This window comes from Fundulus heteroclitus, chromosome 17, assembly GCF_011125445.2.
Source record: "Fundulus heteroclitus isolate FHET01 chromosome 17, MU-UCD_Fhet_4.1, whole genome shotgun sequence".
Lineage (NCBI taxonomy): Eukaryota > Metazoa > Chordata > Actinopteri > Cyprinodontiformes > Fundulidae > Fundulus > Fundulus heteroclitus.
The window spans coordinates 4324173-4338440 of NC_046377.1; the positions used below are offsets into that span (position 1 = coordinate 4324173).

General features: G+C 38.7%; 1 long non-coding RNA gene across 1 annotated transcript in view; it reads left to right on the plus strand.

Moving 5' to 3' along the window:
- The first annotated feature begins 1078 nt into the window (after positions 1 to 1078).
- The window catches only part of LOC118566638, a 114422-nt gene continuing 101232 nt past the window's right edge, over positions 1079 to 14268 (plus strand). Inside the window, exon 1 of the long non-coding RNA XR_004933173.1 lies at positions 1079 to 1363. This is a non-coding gene — a long non-coding RNA (uncharacterized LOC118566638). The remainder of the gene's footprint in view (positions 1364 to 14268) is intronic.

Here is a 14268-nt window from a genome sequence, read left to right on the forward strand (position 1 = left end):
ATTGTCAGGTCTTCTCCAGCCACCTTCTACTTTAAATAATAAACATTTTAAACGCTATCGCTGAGTTTTTCTTGAATATCGGGTTCTCTACGTACTCCGCCATCTGTTTTTCATCTGTCTTCAGACTCAGAAACTGGCATTTTTGTTTCCAGCAGACAGACATTTGGTGATGTGCGACAATCAGAGTAAACTTTTTTTTGTTTTGTTTTGTTTGTAGGACACCTGAAATTTTCATAGTCCATGTTTATGAATGTTTGAGCAGACGCGTTTATCCTCGCATTTGTCTTAGAAAAACACGCTCCCGACGCAAGGGATAGGAGCTCTGTCCAGGATAACTAGTTGCTTTGCTGACCGCCGTATGTTTCCCCCAACAGAACAGGCTCTGCTGATGTCTCCGTGGCTAGTAGAAGCTTATTAATCCCAACTCTGTGGCAGCTTTTAGTCCAGCTATCGTCAGAAATTGGGTGGATTTAAAAAAAAAAACGCAAATATGTTATTCAAAGCAGGTTAAATATGTCGCGACTCTGCTCGCTCTCTTTCCTGGTGGGAGTTTACCTGCATGCAAAGCGTCACACGTGACTCAGACATGGAGAGCTGAAAGTAGAGGACCGATGATGTTGAGACAGAAAAAGTCTAGGGTGTGATCTGGTGCTGTTTAGCTTAATATTTTCAACAAAAAAAAAGACTGTGAACACAAACAGATGCTTAATAGTTTATTACATGCCATGATCTTGGAGAGGAGGGGTCTTGTTAGCGGGGCAGGACGCTCCCCTTGCAGAATGGTAGGGGAAACACTGGACAGAAAGGAGGAGACAGGTGGGGTGAAAGATGGAGGCAAAGTTGCGAAAACTAACATGTTCCCATAGTGAGGCGTGAAATGCCCACAGCAGATCGGACAACGGAACCAATCGAGTAACAATGTTCGCTCAGGTCCTGCAGTAGAGTTATATTTTTTTTAATAGATTTTTTATAGTTAAACCTAAAACAAAAACTCAGAACATGTTCAATGGGTGACAAAAATTCACTACCAAGCCAAATTCTGTTTGTTACCTTTTACCACTTTTTACTACCCCGCCATGTTAAACCATTAAATCATGTTTCCCTTGTAGTTAAAATGCCGAGAACCTGAATTTTGCGCTGCGTAGATCACCACAAGTTTCCCATCTATTGCTCAGACACAGTCGGGGGAAGCTCCACCACTCTTGAAAGCCCAGAGTGATCACCAGCCAATCAGCAACCTTTGGTTCAGGCAGAGGTTCATCCACCAGGCTTTCCCAAATGGCCTCGGACACATCTGGCACAATGTTTGCTACGGTGGAGAAGCCCACTCTGCAGCGGCGGTGTAACAGTCACCTGTTGCCAGGTTTTCTGAAATGAATATCGTGACGCTCACTAAAAATAAAGCTGCAGACCTTTCAACCACCTCCAATAGAGCTGATTTGAAATACAGTGTCCATGTAGCCCAGTCACTCAACATTTTAAAAGCATCCAACAAACAAATCAATGCGCGAATAGAAATTAATACAAGTAATAGAAATGAATACAAGTAAAATTTAATTTGCAGAGTGCAGACTTTAAAAAAAAACAACTGAGGCAAAAAGACTTAACTAGCGGGACTGCAGCAAAACAGCTACCCTAGCCTATAGCTTATTATGAAAGTAGCCTAGATGTTTTTTATTTCGTTTTATTTGAACGTGAATCACCTACCTCACACAAATTGCGAGACACTCCCTAGCAGAAATTGGCTCCCAGGTAATTTGTATTGATCCTTGAGATCATTGGTCCGACTCTCCCCATCAAACTAATTCTAGATGGCATGACGCAGGGTACACCCTTGGACAGGTAGTCGGTTATAAATTGATAAATTAATACAAATATATAATGCTTCACCACTGGAGTTGCACACTCACAATGATGCTGTTTTCGAATTCATCCTATAATATTCAGCGGATAAAGTCGTAACATGTGAGTCTCAATTTGTGGAACTAGCCGTAAATTTAAACATTCAGAAGAACACAGCTTAAGCTGAATTTAAGCCTTAACATCGTTTACTCATTTAGCAAATATAATCATATGTTTAAGCTTGTAGATGGGCGGCATTTCTACATTGTATCCATCTTTGTTCAAAAACGTCATGTAAATTTGCAGATTTAACACTAAAAGGAGTGGAATAATATATTAAAAAAAGCAAAGACTTGCCTTGTGAAGTTGGGACAGACATACACACCTACTGCGACTGCTCCCTGAGCTACCTAGCTGCTAAACACTGAAGAAGAAGGGATGCATTTGGAGTGACATCCCTGTTATCCCTCGTGACATTTGTGCATCGTCCAGGCGCATATGGGCTGTAAAAGCCGCACCTAAGGGAGGTTGTGTGTGTGTGTGTGTGTGTGTGTGTGTGTGTGTGTGTGTGTGTGTGTCTGTGTGTGCTGATGAGCTAAGCGCAGCTGAGGACAGACAGTGAATGAATAATAAAGTGTGTCAAACCTGACCTATGCGGTCACTCTATTTAGAACTTTCCCTGCTTTGACCACCGCCCCAGCCTCCTCTCCGTCGCGCACACACACACAAAGACAAAAGCCTGCTCTGTGAGCTAACTTTAGAAGTAGCAGACTCCAATGAGGGCCTTTGTTTTTTTTTTGTTTTTTTTGTGCGTTAACAAACAGTGAGCTGTTGAACTGTAAAAGTGAATTGGACAGGGATCAACCGTATAATATAGTTTTGACAGCCTCCGAAGCGCATCCGCTCTGCCCACTCGCTTCTGCTGATTGCCCCAGAGCCCTTTTTCTCCTCTGCGCAGGCATACTGTGGCATTTACTAGGTACAGTGGGCAGCGGAACGCACATTAGAAACAAATAAGCGCGCACGGATGGGGCGGGAGAGTGAGACGGGGCTGCAGCGAGCGAGCCAAGCGATGAGTCATTAAGTTAAACTGGGATGTAGCTGTCCACAAAAACCGGTGCCTACCATCACACACACACCAAAAAAAAAAAAATATTTGCACAATCCAACAACTGCAGATTCAATGGTGTCAAGGTGCAGACATCACACAATGCTCGTTCACACAGATTGTTGGCTAAATGGTACTTGCGAGGCCCTACTGTTCTAACTTTTCGCTTGATTAGAGATTAGATCATAATTAAGCATGCGTTATTTCCAAATCTCGCATGCACCTCTGAAGGCATCACATGACAAAGTGGGATAGCATTGGACTGATCTGATATAGCGCTCACCAGCCCTTTTGTTAGATAAACCTGTTTACTTGTTAACCGAAATTGTCATTCAGGTAATCACGTGTAGGGCTGAACGATTTTGGAAAATAATCTAATTGCGATTTTTTTTTTCTTAATATTGCGATTTAATGCGATTTTTTTTTCCAGTTTAATTTATCATGTCTTTTTAAACATATACAAACAACAAATCATTTTGTTTCCTCGCTGTGCATATTAGTTGCTAAAAGACCCGCAGCATCTAAACTCATAGCAGAAATGATTGCGTTCTGCCTACAATATATTTCAACCAAAATTGCAATTTTGACTTTTCTCTGCGTTGACCACAAGCAACAAAAATGGCGTCTAACTAAAGACGTTTGTAAACAAGGACTATTTAAAACAAGAACTTTCAATGTTTCTATTAATCAGAATATTATTCAAGAGAACAGCCTTTAGTTGATTTGGACATCAATCCTTGGTTAACATAAAGTGCAACCAACAAGCAAGTCTATGTATTAAACTGATTGACCTGTACTTAATGCTATGTATGATTATATAAACTCTAAAACAAGTAATAAAATTAGATTATCTCGCTGCTGCAACTGTCTTTCCTTCCATGTGGAGGCAAACCCACTTTAAACATTTTACCAACACCTAATGGACGTGTCTAATTCCCTAATTGTTACATAGCCAAAAATTGCAGACTCTGCGATTTGGAAATTGCGTTTTTTAAATCGCGATTATATTGAAAATGTGATTAATTGTTCAGCCCTAATCACGTGACAGCAATTGACTACTTTTTGTTGTCTAGTCACGCCGAGGACACACTGCTGAAGTTCCAACCGAGCATCCCGATAGGGGTTCATTTTAAAAGTGGCATAGTTGTTGGCAGTGGGGCATGTCGGACTGTTTCAGAAACCGTTGATCACGCTAAACTAGAGCCGCATAACATTTCTGGTCTATCTAGCACATCGCGATACTAGTGTGCGCAATAATCACCACCGCAATTTTCAATAACTATATCAATAACTATAATGTTTCAGCTCAGGCTGTAGCAAAAAGGTACGTGGAATACGTCTGTAAACTCCCAACACGTGGATCCTTGAAGCAAGAATGGCAACTGGGGCAGATAAGAACAGGAATCTGGAACTGCAAGTCATCAAGACTCACCAAGATTGGCAAATAAAGCTGGGGACACAATGGATGACTTTCACAAACCACACTAACAGACGGTTATTAATTTCTTGATTGAAATTGGGATAAGTGGGATCACACACTTAAAGACTGGAGCCGCTGAGGAATCAGAGAACAGGACTTTTCATGCCAACTTAACTAAGAGCATCAAACTGTTGTGGAAACTCTGATGAAGGCGACAGATTGAAGGAACAAACACACCGGTAGGACCCGGTTGTAGAAAATCTCCTCCAAATTTAGCTGGTTTTTAAATTTTTGTGTCATAAAATGAATGAGACGTGACTTAAGATAATGATAAACCCACAAGTAAATATGTTTTAAGTAATATTAACTGTGTTCTTTGATAAAATTATGTTGAGAGTGTGGAATATTTATTTCGGTTTGTGGGTTTTGGAATGGCTGCCAATGTTTTCAGTGGCCTAATCTAAAAGACGTTATTACTGCTATCTTAACAGAGAACCATATCATGTTTCTGGTCGTATCTCACAAATAAACATCAGGAATGCGTGATAAATATGTTTATTCAACAGTATGTGGAAAATGTTTCGTTTAGAAATGTCACTTCGACACAAGAAGTCTCATTAACTTTATATTCAATGTGTGAATTGTTTGGTTTATTTACCCTTCATTATTTACTGTGTTTAATTCTTTGATATTCAACTGTGTCTCTGTTTTTTTTATCACTACCTGATTGTAATTGGTTAGTGGGTTAGGGTTAGTGGCTAATTTGTATTATGGCCATTGTGTTATACCCCAACTTGTCCTGCCAACTGAGCAAAACCGGCACATACTGATGCAGACTTTTCCCAACTCACAATCTGGGGGAAAAATAAAAATTAATAAAATAATGTGGGCAAATTGGGCCAAAGAATTATGTGGTGTGTCCCTACTTTAAAGGTCAAGAAAAACTCCATTAGGTCCAATGAGTCTGTCTTTCAGCTGCACGTTCGAATATTAAGGTCCCCATGCATGGAATAGTTCTGACAGGAAATACTTTTGCATCAAGTTTGAATTCCTTGCAAATAATTTGGGTTCTAAGAAGGATTCATTAGAGTAGATGCTCCCTTTATCATCAAATAAGTATTTTTATTAAGAGTAATATCACTATTGTTCCAGGTTGTTTATTTGTGATGTGAAACTTTTCGCACGTAGCACAATTTATATGCTAATAAGGCCTGTATGTGATGTTTGGAGGGTTTTAATTGGAACATAATTACATGCATTACAGAATTTAAAACCACCTACTTCTTAATTTTATAACATGGAAGGAAAATCAATAGCGAGTCAGGTAATTTTGGTTAAGATGCAAAAATTACAATACTTCTAGCTCACCATCTGCTTTTTCCAAACCTATTATGTATTTTCTTTTAAGATGGTGTTCGTTATTCCATGTAAATTCAACTCATGTATCATTAGTTTCTTCATACAAGCTATAACTAACATCAGTGACATATGTATAGAAATCTTGCCCCACCTTCAGCTCTTGTTAACAACACTCTGACAAAGATAGAGAGGTCTGTTTGAAGCCAATAAAGACATTTTTGCGGTAAAACTTAGCTGCTGTTATTGAGTTATGTGTAAAATAAACCCCTAGAAACATTACAATGGGTTTCAAAGGAACATTAGAAATATTGTTTGTAGTATAAAAACATAAAATTTCACTTTTCTTAACATCTAGCTTGAGAGCCAAGCCATCTAAAAGTTTTTTAGTTTCACACAAAGCCTTTTAAACCTTGGGATTTATCTTTAACAAAAAGTACAGTTTCGTCTGCAAGCTGCATAATTCTAAGAAGTTGGTGATAAATAGTTAATCCCTGTATATTAGGACAATGTATAATATTTAAAGACACGAGTTCTGCAAAAATCAAGAACTAAAAGCAAGATATGGGACAGCTCTGTGGTCCACCTCTTGTGATAGAAAATCTTTTGTAAATATGACTGTACGGAGTAACACGACCTATTAATATTTTCATAGAGGACATTAATAACCTCGATAAATTAATTTCCAAACCCAAGGATCTTCCATGCTTGTGTGATAAAAGTGTGTTCTACTCTACTTAATCAAATGCTTTGTAAAAGTCAAGGAATATTAGAAATGCATTAGAATAATTTTCACTTGAGTAATCAGTTAGATCCAATGTTAACCTAATGCTGCAGCTAATTTGATGTCTGGTCCTTTAACATTGCATTGATCTGTGTGAAAATATTTTAGTCTGTACATTGATAATAAATAGATTACAGTGTGTGTTCCGAAAAGGGCTCGTTTGTTAGATCAAACGTGCCTATTTGAAAATAATAAACATTGTGTATTAAACATACTTTTCATCAAGCCGACATTTCTGCATTAAATGTTTTTTTTTGATGTAATATCTTATTCTTTAATGCCGTTATGTCATTAGCTGCAGTCGTCAAAATCATGATAATAAACATAACATAAAGGCTTGAAAACATCAGTCTGTGTGTAATTGCTATATATGATTGTATATAGCAATATATAAACACATGTTTATATATTATGTTTAAATTTATACATATGCATCAAAAACAGATCAAAGTTTGTGATACTAGAATCTCGAGTAAAAATAGAAAAATGAATTATGAATGCATTATCTGTATATCTAGGAGAAATGTTAGCAGTTTTATTAGCAGTACAGTGGGTGGGAAACCATTAAAGACAATACTTTGTTCATATTAAAGCTCTGTATTATTGAGTTCAGGACATAATCATTCAGACAGTAGGAAATATTACATACTTTATTCAGAATACAAAGGATGGGTTTAACAATAGTATGTTTATGGGTACCAGCACACGTTGGTATAAAAGGAAATGAGATGGCAAACAGGATGGAAAGGGAGGTAATTCAAAATCATGTTTGCTCTACAGTTAATATTAGTAAACCAGAGGCAAGAAGTATAATTAAACAAAAGCTGAGGAAAGAATGGCAGAAAAGGTGGGATGAAGAAAGGCAAGGCATGTGGTTTTATAGGATCAAAAAGACAGAATAGGAACTGGAAGACGGGGCAGGAAGGAGACCAGATTAATCACAAGAATGAGATTTGAGATTTCGATTCTACTCTGGCTAAAATACAAAAGCATAGTACAGAGAAATGTGAATGCTGTGAGGAGGAGGAATCAATAGAATGTGTTATACTGAAATGTCAGAAATAGGAAAAATAATTTAAAAAAAATCACTAGGAGAAAATTTGAAAGAATTACAGAAAAGTGTACATTAGACACATTGCATAGGAGTTTAGGGAGCAAACATATCCAAATAATCATTCGATTCTTTAATGGAATCTGACGAGCGTCCACTTGGAAAACTGAAGCCACTCCGTACCAGTGGGTGGCGGTAATGCGCACCTCAAAGGTTTTTGCCAACCCTCTTTCAGGTGTTCTTAATTAGCACCTGCCCAGGCGGGAGCGTCACCTGCAGGAGGAAAGCGGCTACAGATGGAAAAAGGGTGAGCGTTTTACGTCTGAAAGATGGGTTGAACACACGTTACAGAGACCAGTCCAGGTTTTATTTTGCTTTTTAAAAGGAGCAAAGATTTTCCAACACCTCCCAGCACCGAATGAAGCAAGGAAGCGGCAAAACGCCAGTGAGAAAACTTTGCCTCAATTGTCGTTTTTTAAGTGAGACTATATATACATTTTACAACGTTTATGTAGGTTCCTACCCTGACATAGCATCGTGCTCGGCATGGGCGTAGGTTTGTATAGGGACCATAGGGACATGTCCCTACCAATAATTCGATGTGAATAACATGTTTATAATTTACAATACATCGTTGTTACAGCAGTCGCTTATTTTCCTCTCGCAGCTCCGCTGCTTGGCGGCGGCTGCTGCTGCAGCTCCGTCTGCCAGCCTGCGTGTCCAGTCGGTCTTTCCTGTCGCTTTAACTTAGCAGCACACGTAACTGTGCTGTGTGCTGTTTAACTCCACTCGCATTGGTTGTTTTGCCTTAAGTCCCGCCTTCTCTCTCCCTGGTTAGCTGTTTTCTAGTGCGTGCATGTGCGTGCTTGCTTGCAGCGCGAAATTTAAATTTAATTCACACTAGAATACTGCGGTTACTACAACGAATATTAGACTACAAAACTAGTCCCAATTAAAAATATATATATTATCCACGCTATAACAGGCGATAGAAGAAGCAGGAGAGAGTAGTTTTCATTTGTGGAACTTAAGAAATGTAAGTAACCAACGTTAGCATCTTAAAATAATATTTAATTCTGAAGTAATACATTTTATCAACAAAAATATTCAGTGTCAGGCAGGAGTTCTGAAGACTGCTGGAAAAATCGACAAGCAAAGAATGTAAGCTTTCAAAAAATCCCTTTAAGGCGGTTCAGATATAAATAGCAGGTGTTATTCGTTTTATAGAGTATAACAATACGAGATGGTGCCTAAACATTGCTATTTTTTGTTTAGAAAGCATAATTAGGGTTCCACATAATAATAGTGGTATTTCTACTTTTAGAAATAGGATAAAGTACAAACAGAGGAACACATTGGTTTGATTTTACATAGATTTCCACACAGTCCATAAGTAAATTAGTACAAACATTAGTGTCCAGTAAAAATGTTTGAATCTGGCTGTTTATTTTGGATATTATTACATTACGGATAAGATAGTGTTATATTTTCTTTTAATAATTGTTAAAAGCGATTTTATATTTGAATAAACTTAGGCTCATGCTTAGTGTTGTGATTGTAGATGATGCCACCAAAAATGAAAAGAGACATAAGGAGCTATTTTAACACTCAGACAGTAAGTATCATAGGATGATATAAAAGGTTGTGTTACATTTAATCCTTTAATACTAAAAACACACTTGTATAATAGTAACATTATGTGATTATAGGAAATACAGATATCCAGTAATAAAGATGCAGGGCAGCTTGGAGGTGAAGCAGCTGGCCCTTCAGTGCTTCAGGTGATGTCTAATTGATTTTAATTACAAATTAAGGAGCAGCTTTTTATTTATATACAATATATATAGTGCTTATAAAATGTGTATTAATGTAGAAAGAAATGCTGCTTTTCTCTTTAAACGAAATGTCCCCTGATGCTCACGTCAAGTATAAAAAAAATAGGGGCATGCATACTGCGTAGGACCAATGACATCAAACCAATGAAACTTGAGACCAGTAGTGTCCCTACCAAAGTTGAAATCAAACCTACGCCCATGGTGCTCGGTCTTCCTGCCTTGCTGTCCACCTGCCATCCAGCTGTCTGCTTGTCAGTCCCCCATGTACAGCGTTGTCTGTCAGTGGCCACAAACAGAGACGAAGGGGTTCGCAGCTGTCCATGGAGTTGGCCGAATGTTGAGGAGGAAAACTGCCAAAAACAAAAAAATGTGAACACAGAAATAGATAAAGGGCACAACACTTCCATTCTTCTGCTATTAACTGCCACACAGCTATTATGCATTTACAATTTTACTAATGGGTCAACGCTTTCATATCTTCATGTGTGTAATTCGTAGCTGTTCGTTTGTCATTTTCAATGTTTTACATTGACTTTTAAAATCTGCAAATTAATTTCTGTTCATCCTCTCTATGGGATTTCCTTCAAACCTGTTTATGTCTGTGTTTTGTCTTGATTTTCAGTTTGGACAAAACAGCTGTACGGTATTACTTGGTGTTTGCACATTGCACATATAAAACAAAAATTTACAACATTTTCTAACCTCTCTATTTAAAGCAGAAAAGCATCAATTATTTCTAGTGTTGGGAAACTGATTTTTTACATATTAACAGATGTTATTTCGTTTTTACCATTTACTGTTTTAATCATTTGTGTTTTTATATGCAGGCTGAACAGTGATTTAAACTAAACAGAGTAAAAGTAGTGGTGGATTTTAAGTGCGTGTTTGTGCAGAGTATTAAACGTATTTGCCGCTGTGCTCTTTATGAAGTATGACAAGTAGATATCAGCTGGCTCATAAGTCAGGTTGTCTGCTCCTATGGAGCCTTCAGTTCCCTGCTTAACAGAAATGCTGCTGTCAGCTTGCAACATGTAGATTTAAAACAGTGTTGCCAAGGGCTGGGTATTGTTAAGAGGTGCACAATTCAATTCAGTTTCGATTCTTTCGCTCACAATTTGATTCAGTTTCGATTCAGCATTGATTTTGTAATAAGTAGAGTACACAAATATTTTTTGAGTACCTGTTGATACATTTTAGATGTTTCTGTCTATATCAATGGCCACTGCATATATTAACATTTTTGAGCAATAAAATATCAGTAAGGAGTACAAAAGTTCAAACATAATTATTAACACTCAAGTTAAGTGCATGTAAACTTAGATTATGCTCCTTTCCTCTTGGAAACCGAGATAAGTCATGAGGGTGTTAATCACCAGCTTTATCACAATGCAATGTCATATCGATTTTGAATGACGATACGGTATTCGCCGATACCACAAAGTCTGTTACGATATTTATTTCCATTAAATTCTAATTCGAAGTAAAAACGTGCTTCAAAAATGTTGTGGTGTAAATCAGTATGAAACAAAAATAAAAACCTCTTTTAAAAATGTTGGTGTGAATAAATATGAAACGATAAAGTTTGCAGTGGAGATACGGAACAAAAAAAATACCCACTTGCAATAAATACACAAGCACAAAATAAAGACTTAAATTAAAATGTATAACAGAAAGCAAGTTGGTAAAACATAAGTCAGCATAAAAGCAAGAAGAAAGGTGAAAATAAAAGTGGAAGTTAAGTATATATTTTTTCATGAATAATTGATCAATCGTTGAAGAAATATCTTCTTTTTATTATTTTATGGCATACAGATTCATATTAGCCACTTTTTTCAAGCAATTTGATATTATTAAGTCCTTTATTTATTTCTTTATGTATTTTTAATTATGGCAGGATTGGTCCTCAATAGTAGTGGTATGGTTAATCATTTAATCAATATATTGATGTGGAGTGTGTTTTCATTTTTATTCTCTAATGGCCATCGCAACTACTTATGCAAAATAAATTAGTATTCGCAAACTACTTTAGCGTTTTCTGTGTTTTTCCTTCTTCTCTGACCACATGCCACATTGCTAAATTTTGAGCAAACCCTTAGCCCCCTTCTTATTTAACTTCCTGTTTTTCTGCTTTTCACGACGTCTTGGAAGCCGAACCTGCAAGATGAAAACGTGTGAAACTAAATGTTCACATTGGCCATCAAATATTACGGCTAAAATGTGTGCAAGTCAGCTTCCCGAACTATTACACGAAAATGGCGGAAAGCTTTTCTGGACAACATGCAACATCTTGGTGGAACATTGAGATATACAAGGTGGTGTTATCAAATCGACGTAGATCAATCACAAACAATCTCAAAGTTTTGGTGTACCACAACCAGCTCCTCACTGCTGGGGCTTTTGGAAGAGGTACGATGGAGGATGGTGGGGAAGATTTGGAGAAAGACCTGGAAACGATTGAAGCAGCTCTAGGACCGGCTGTTTTGTTTAGCATTTTGAGTTCTAACCCCGTATCCCACATTCTCCACTTCCTGTACATATCCACTCTGTTCCAGACCGCCTCTGCAAGTCCATGAAAAGCAAAGCCTACTACATCCGTGGTCACGCCATCTAGCTCTGTTCTGAAGTTTTTGGAGCCCGAGGCGAACATGTGCAATTATCAGTACAAGCAGTATGCAAATCTATTTGGAGAGGATTACCAGGTGTTGTGCCAGTTCAGACGTGACAGAAAATGGCATCAATTCGGGACGGAACGGACTGCGTTACCCATGATGCAATGTGGTCAAAATGGCCACCAACTCATGTGGTCAAAATGGCCACCAACTCCCATCACATTGGAAACATGGTTCTGCATCACCTTGACGTTGACAAATATGACTCAGAGATTGAAATAATAGATGTCTTTAAGGGATACAATTTCAGCCTTTCTTTGGTTCAAAGTTCAAACCTGATGACCAATGAATGTATTGACAATGGTGATTGTGAAGTTTGCATTTCTTTTTTTTTATTACTTTATTGTTGCCTTATTAGCCAATAGAAATGACTAGCTATAGCTTAGTCCTGCCCAGGCTAGGTCACTGACCCAGGCACAATGAAGGTTTTGTTTTTCCTCCTCTTGGATGATGAACTGAACTGCATGAATCCCAATGGACTACTAGAAAGACTATTAGGTTGTTCCACTCATGCACAACGGATTTTCGTCACGCCAGAATGGACTTGGTTGTAGCTTTAAAGACTGTGACCAGCATCCCACTCTTCAAAGCTAAAGGGGGGTATGTTGTGCCAGTTCAGACGTGACAGAAAACGGCATCAATTCGGGACGTAACGGACTGCGTTACCCATGATGCAATGTGGTCAAAATGGCCACCAACTCATGTGGTCAAAATGGCCACCAACTCCCATCACGCAACACGGCAAAATGGCCGCCGATCAAGATAAGGTTGCTATGGTGATGGCTATAAAAGCCGATCACACACGACAATCTTTCTTCTTCCCTGGCTTTTAGCCAACCCGAGAAGACACACACACAGCTGTTTCCGTTGGGGTAATCCCACGCCACGTGTTCGAGTTCCTCGCTGGACCGAGAGTTTTCGACGCAACGGTTATTCCCTGCTTTACATAACAGGAGGTCGACTAAAATAAGTACTTTTAAATTCCCTCTGATCAAAAGACTGAGAGACGCCGTATCTCCCAGTGATCGAAGAGGACCCCGCTTTGTCTGGCCAACAAAGCGACTGTGAACCTGGAGGAAGAAACGAAGGAGCTTCTTCCCCGTCCCGCTGCAGCCTGCGGACAACTGCGCTCGTCAAGGCGCGTCCAGAAAGCCGCATTACTCAGAGCGCTCCGGACCAGCCCCGAGGCACCTCAAAGTAACGGGGTCTCCCCTTTTATTTCTGTCTCACCAACAGGGTGTTTAGAAGTGCCTGGGCAGGCGTTAGAACTTTGTAGGTGTTGGTTAATGCTTTTATTCCACGACGAAGTTGGAATTATTTTGCTGAACATTCTTTTTGTATGTGCATGCATTTTACAATTGATTTTGCTGTGTTGATTTGTGATCCATCAAGAACCCCGCCGTGGGTTACTGCTTCATTTCTTTCCATCTCCTTCCCTGCTTTCCCCCCCTCTCTCTTTTCGCTTCTTCTTATCAATTTAATCTTTTGTCCGAGCTCAAGTCGCGGGCTTTGCTTTAAACTCCCAGTTAGCTGCGCCCTCTCGAAGCGAGGCATTATCCCATCAGCGTAAGCGTGGTTACGTCATTAGTACCTCCCCTCATACGTCATCGTAGCAGCCATCTTGGGAGGGTGACGTGTATCTGGACTGTAGGGAGCTTAGCTGAACTAGCTTTTGTGTAAGACATCAAAGCGTCCAGTGAGATTCCCGAAGCTGTTCTGTCTATCAAGGCTGATACGTGAAATGCCGGTGTTTCGAGGGCGGTGTTAAACAACTGTGAGTTAAGTTAAGATCTGCTAACCGCTCATTTTAATCCATTGTTTATTTTTGTTTTGTTCTTTTATTTCCACATATATATTTTGCATGTTTTAGTTTAGTAATGAGTAAGAATTCCAAAGTTGTTGAATCAGAGAATTACTGTAACAGGGAATTGCTTTTGGTTCAATAAAACCAACGACTGCGGAATAGACATTGTTTTGTGTTCAGTCCAATTCACAGTTGCCTGGGTATTCAGAATTCAGAGCTAACCTCCTTTGGAGTTAACATCTGATATTAATACAGAGACAATATCATTGGATGGTGATAAGGAATAAGGATTTAAACTCTAATTGCAGTTACATTGGGGTTCTCACAGCCTGCTGGATAACCCTCGTCGGCTAACAGTCCGACCTGATTATTTATTCCAGCATAAATGAGTTCATAACA